Source organism: Arachis stenosperma, chromosome 1 (genome assembly GCF_014773155.1).
Source record: "Arachis stenosperma cultivar V10309 chromosome 1, arast.V10309.gnm1.PFL2, whole genome shotgun sequence".
Taxonomy (NCBI): Eukaryota; Viridiplantae; Streptophyta; class Magnoliopsida; order Fabales; family Fabaceae; genus Arachis; species Arachis stenosperma.
Genome location: NC_080377.1, coordinates 85,959,206 through 85,966,091, shown reverse-complemented (window position 1 = coordinate 85,966,091; position 6,886 = coordinate 85,959,206).

The following is a 6,886-nucleotide window of genomic DNA, read 5'->3' as shown; positions in this document are numbered from 1 at the left end:
TGCATAAATCCACTTCCGGGGCCCACTTGGTGTATGTTTGGGCTGAGCTTAATCTATCCACGAGCTGAGGCTTTTCTTGGAGTTGAACTCCAGGTTATGACGTGTTTTGGGCGTTCAACTCCGGATCATGACGTTTTTCTGGCGTTTAACTCCAGACAGCAGCATGTACTTGGCGTTCAACGCCAAGTTACGTCGTCAATTTCCGGATATAGTATGAACTATTATATATTGATGGAAAGCTCTGGAGGTCTACTTTCCAACGCCGTTGAGAGCACTCCATTTGGAGTTCTGTAGCTCCAGAAAATCTAATTCGAGTGCAGGGAGGTCAGATTCCAACAGCATCAGCAGTCCTTTTGTCAGCCTTTTTCAGAGTTTTGTTCAAGTTCCTCAATTTCAGCCAGAAATTACCTGAAATCACAGAAAAACACACAAACTCATAGTAAAGTCCAGAAATGTGAATTTAACATAAAAACTAATGAAAACATCCCTAAAAGTAGCTTGAAATTACTAAAAACTACCTAAAAACAATGCCAAAAAGCGTATAAATTATCCGCTCATCACAACACCAAACTTAAATTGTTGCTTGTCCCCAAGCAACTGAAAATCAAATAGGATAAAAAGACGAGAATATACTATAAATTCCAGAATATCAATGAATATTAATTATAATTAGATGAGCGGGACTTGTGGCTTTTTGCTTCTGAACAGTTTTGGCATCTCACTTTTTCCTTTGAAGTTTAGAATGATTGGCTTCTCTAGGAACTTAGAATTTCAGATAGTGTTATTGATTCTCCTAGTTAAGTATGTTGATTCTTGAACACAGCCACTTTTTGAGTCTTGGTCGTGGCCCTAAGCACTTTGTTTTCCAGTATTACCACCGGATACATAAATGCCACAGACACATAACTGGTGAACCTTTTCAGATTGTGACTCAGCTTTGCTAGAGTCCCCAGTTAGTGGTGTCTAGAGCTCTTAAGAACACTCTTTTTTTTGCTTTGGATCACGACTTTAACCACTCAGTCTCAAGCTTTTTACTTGGACCTTCATGACACAAGCACATGGTTAGGGACAGCTTGGTTTAGCCGCTTAGGCCTGGATTTTATTTCCTTGGGCCCTCCTATCCATTGATGCTCAAAGCCTTGGATCCTTTTTACCCTTGCCTTTTGGTTTTAAGGGCTATTGGCTTTTTCTGCTTGCTTTTTCTTTTTCTTTCTATTTTTTTTTCGCCAAAATTTTTTTTCTGCAAGCTTTTTAATTTTCACTGCTTTTTCTTGCTTCAAGAATCAATTTCATGATTTTTCAGATCATCAATAACATTTCTCTTTGTTCATCATTCTTTCAAGAGCCAACAATTTTAACATTCATAAACAACAAGATCAAAAGACATATGCACTGTTCAAGCATTCATTCAGAAAACAAAAGTATTGTCACCACATCAATATAATTAAACTAAATTCAAGGATAAATTCGAAATTCATGTACTTCTTGTTCTTTTGAATTAAAACATTTTTCTTTTAAGAGAGGTGAAGGATTAATGGAATTTATTCATAGCTTTAAGACATAGTTACTACATACTAATGATCATGAAATAAAGACACAAAACATAGATAAACACAACATTAAAAACCGAAAAGCAGAAAGAAATAAGAATAAGGAATGAGTCCACCTGGGTGAGGGTGGCGCCTTCTTGAAGGTCCAATGGTGCTCTTTGAACTCCTCTATGTCTCTTCCTTGCTTCTGTTGAATGATTCCTAATAATTTTAGTGTTTCTACCCTTAGTTGCTTCCAATATTTGTGTGGAGGATAACTTATCCCCTGAGGTATCTCAGGGATCTCTTGATTTGCAGCCACATGTTCTACCACTGAGCTATAACAGCTTTATATGAGTCTTTCCATCTCCCATGACTCAGAGGTGGAAGCTTTTGTCTTCCCCTTTTTTTTTTGATGTCTCTGGCCTTAGGTGCCATTAATGGTTATGAAAAAGCAAAAAGCTATGCTTTTACCACACCAAACTTAGAAAATTGTTCGCCCTCGAGCAAGAGAAGAAAGAAGAGATGAAGAAGAAGAAGAAGATATGGAGGAATGTGTGTATTCGGCTATATGGGTGGGTTTGGGTGGGAAAGAGTTTTGAATTTTGAAGGTGAGTGGGGAAGAGTGGATAGAAGTGAGTGGTGAATGAAAAACAGAAGGGATGACCATGAATGGAGAGAGAGAGGGCGAGGTAGGTGGGGATCCTGTGAGGTCCACAGATCCTGAGGTGTCAAGGAATTCCATCCCTGCACCAAATAGGCATGTAAAATGCCTTTGCACACCATTCTGGCATTTAAACGCCCATTGGTGCACATTCTGGGCGTTCAACGCCCATTAAAGCATGTTTCTGGCGTTGAACGCCAGTTTCATGTTTGTTACTAGTGCTCAGCGCCAGTTTTTCTTTTTTGGGCACATTCCTGGTGTTCTGCGCCAGAATGTTGCTTGTTTCTGGCGTTCAGCGCCAGAATGGTGCTCTGTTCTAGCGTTGAACGCCGGCCAGATGCACCTTACTGGCGTTGAACGCCAGCCTGTGCATCCTCCAGGGTGAAAATTTTTTTCTTCTGCTGTTTTTGATTCTGTTTTTAATTTTTATGATTTTTTCGTGACTCCTCATGATCATGTACCTAATAAAACATAAAATAACAATAAAATAAAAATTAGATAAATAAAATTAGGTTGCCTCCCAACAAGCACTTCTTTAATGTCAATAGCTTGACAGTGGCTCTCATGGAGTCACAAGGTGATCAGGTCAATGTTGCATAGTTGCCCACACCAAACTTAGAGTTTGGATATGGGATCTTAACACCAAACTTAGAGTTTGGTTGTGGCCTCCCAACACCAAACTTAGAGTTTGACTGTGTGGGCTCTTCTTGACTCTGAACTGAGAGAAGCTCTTCATGCTTACTCTCTTTTGTCACAGAGGGATGGCCATGTGCTTTAAACACAAGGTAGTCCCCATTCAATTGAAGGACTAATTCACCTCTGTTGACATCTATCACAGCTTCTGCTGTGGCTAGGAAAGGTCTTCCAAGGATAATGCAATCATCCTCTTCCTTCCTAGTATCTAAGATTATGAAGTCAGCAGGGATGTAAAGGCCTTCAACCTTTACTAACACGTCCTCTACTAATCCATAAGCTTGTCTCAATGACTTGTCTGCCAATTGTAATGAGAACAAGGCAGGCTGTACCTCAATGATCCTCAGCTTCTCCATTACAGAGAGTGGCATAAGATTTATCCCTGACCCCAGATCACATAGAGCTTTTTCAAAGCTCATGGTGCCTATGGTGCAAGGTATTAAGAACTTGCCAGGATCTTGTTTCTTTTGAGGTAGAGTTTTCTGAATCCAAGTATCTAGTTCACTAATGAGCAAGGGAGGTTCACTTTCCTAAGTCTCATTACCAAACAACTTGGCATTCAGCTTCATGATAGCTCCTAAGTATTGAGCAACTTGCTCTCCAGTCACATCTTCATCCTCTTCAGAGAAAGAATAGTCTTCAGAGCTCATGAATGGCAGAAAGAGATTTAATGGAATCTCTATGGTCTCTATATGGGCCTCAGATTCCTTTGGATCCTTAATAGGAAACTCCTTCTTGCTTGAGGGACGTCCCAGGAGGTCTTCCTCACTAGGATTTTCGTCCTCCTCCTCCCTTGTGCATTCGGCCATGTTGATCAAATCAATGGCCTTGCACTCTCCTTTTGGATTCTCTTCTGTATTGCTTGGGAGAATACTGGGAGGAGTTTTAATGACTTTCTTACTCAGATGGCCCACTTGTGCCTCCAAATTTCTAATGGAGGATCTTGTTTCATTCATGAAACTGAAAGTGGCCTTTGACAGATCAGAGACTATATTGGCTAAATTAGAAGTGTTTTGTTCAGAGTTCTCTGTCTGTTGTTGAGAAGATGATGGATATGGCTTACTATTGCCCAGCCTATTACGTCCACCATTGTTAAAACCTTGTTGAGGTTTTTGTTGATCCTTCCATGAGAAATTTGGATGATTTCTCCATGATGAATTATAGGTGTTTCCATAAGGTTCACCCATGTAATTAACCTCTGCCATGGCAGGGTTCTCAGGATCATAAGCTTCTTCAGAAGCTGCCTCTCTAGTACTGTTGGATGCATGTTGCCATCCATTCAGATTTTGAGAGATCATGTTGACCTGTTGAGTCAACACTTTGTTCTGAGCCAATATGGCATTCAGAGCATCAATTTCAAGAACTCCTTTCTTCTGAGGTATCCCATTATTCACAGAATTCCTCTCAGAGGTGTACATAAACTGGTTGTTTGCAACCATGTCAATGAGTTCTTGAGCCTCTTTAGGCGTTTTCTTCAGGTGAATAGATCCACCTGCAGAATGGTCCAATGACATTTTCGAAAATTCAGAGAGGCCATAATAGAATATATCTAATATGGTCCATTCTGAAAACATGTCAGATGGACATCTTTTGGTCAGCTGCTTGTATCTTTCCCAAGCTTCATAGAGGGATTCACCATCTTTTTGTTTGAAGGTTTGAACATCCACTCTCAGCTTGCTCAGCTTTTGAGGGGGAAAGAATTTATCCAAGAAGGCAGTGACCAGCTTATCCCAGGAGTCCAGGCTATCCTTGGGTTGTGAATCTAACCATATTCTAGCTCTGTCTCTTACAGCAAAAGGGAAAAGCATGAGTCTGTAGACTTCAGGATCAACTCCATTCGTCTTTACAGTCTCACAGATCTGCAAGAACTCAGTTAAAAACTGATAGGGATCTTCAGATGGAAGTCCATAAAACTTGCAGTTTTGTTGCATTAATGCAACTAGCTGAGGTTTCAGCTTAAAATTATTGGCTCCAATGGCAGGAATGGAGATGCTTCTTCCATCAAATTTGGACGTTGGCTTTGTGAAGTCACCAAGCATTCTCCTTGCATTATTATTATTATTTTCGGCTGCCATCTCCTTCTCTTGTTCGAAAATTTCTGAAAGGTTATTTCTGGATTGTTGTAACTTAGCTTCTCTTAATTTTCTCTTCAGAGTCCTTTCAGGTTCTGGATCAATTTCAACAAGAGTGCCTTTATCCTTGTTCCTGCTCATATGAAAGAGGAGAAAACAAGAAAAGAAGAGGAATCCTCTATGTCACAGTATAGAGATTCCTTTATGTTAGTAGAAGAAGAAAGGGGTAGAAGAATGAAGAAGGAGATTCGGATTTTTGGATGAAGAGAGGTGAAGAGAAGTGTTAGTAATTAAAATAATTAAATAGAAGAAGAAAAGAGAAGGGAAATTTCGAAAATAATTTTGAAAAAGAGGTTAGTAATTTTCGAAAATTAGAAATAAAATGTAATTAAAATTTAAAACATGAAACAATTAGTTAATTAAAAAGAATTTTTGAAAAAAGGGTGAGATATTTTCGAAAATTAGAGAGGGAAAAGTAGTTAGGTAGTTTTGAAAAAGATAAGAAACAAACAAAAAGTTAGTTAGTTGATTGAAAAAGATTTGAAATCAAATTTGAAAAAGATAAGAAGATAAAAAGTTAGATAAGATATTTTGAAATCAAATTTTGAAAAAGATAAAATTTTTGGAAAAGATAAGATAAAAGATAAAAAGATTTAATTCAAAAATTTTGAAATTATTTACTTCACTAAGAAGAAACTACAAGATAAGATTCTAGAACTTAAAGATTGAACCTTTCTTAACAAGAAAGTAACAAACTTCAAATTTTTGAACCAATAACATTAATTGTTAGCTAATTTTCGAAAATATGATATAAAGATAAGAAAAGATTTTGAAAATATTTTGAAAAAGATTTTTGAAATTTTCGAAAGTTAAAAAAAATGAAAAAGATATGATTTTTGAAAAAGATTTTAAAAAGATAAGATTTTTAAAATTTGAAATTTTGACTTGACTTGTAAGAAATAACTAATTTTAAAATTTTTTGACCAAGTCAACCCAAAATTTCGAAAATTTGGAGGGAAATAAGGAAAAGATATTTTTTTGATTTTTGAATTTTTAATTATGAAAGAGAAAAACAACAAAAATACTCAATGCATGAAATTTTTAGATCAAAACAATGAATGCATGCAAGAGTGCTATGAATGTCAAGATGAACACCAAGAACACTTTGAAGATCATGATGAACATCAAGAACATATTTTTGAAAAATTTTTAATGCAAAGAAAAACATGCAAAACACCAAACTTAGAAATCTTTAATGCATGGACTCTAACAAACAAAAAATGCATATGAAAAACAACATAAGACACAAAACAAGAAATCATCAAGATCAAACAAGAGGACTTATCAAGAACAACTTGAAGATCATGAAGAACACTTTGAATGCATGGATTTTTCGAAAAATGCAAGAAAAAATTTTTAAAGCATGCAATTGACACCAAACTTAAAAATTGACTCAAGATTCAAACAAGAACACAAAATATTTTTGGTTTTTATGATTTTATGATTTTTTTGGATTTTTATTAATTTTTTTTCGAAAATAAAGTTAGAAAAAAAACGAAAAATAAAAGAAAAATTTTGAAAAAGATTTTTGAAAAGAAAATTACCTAATCTGAGCAACAAGATGAACCGTCAGTTGTCCATACTCGAACAATCCCCGGCAACGGCGCCAAAAACTTGGTGGACGAAATTGTGATCCATATTCTTTTGTATTTGTATGAAATCATTATTATGGCACCAGTTGAATTCACAACTCCGTTCAACTAACCAGCAAGTGTACTGGGTCGTCCAAGTAATAAACCTTACGCGAGTAAGGGTCGATCCCACAGAGATTGTTGGTATGAAGCAAGCTATGGTCACCTTGTAAATCCCAGTCAGGAGGATAAAATTATGGAATTTAGAAAATCAAATATAAAAAGAAAATAAAAGGG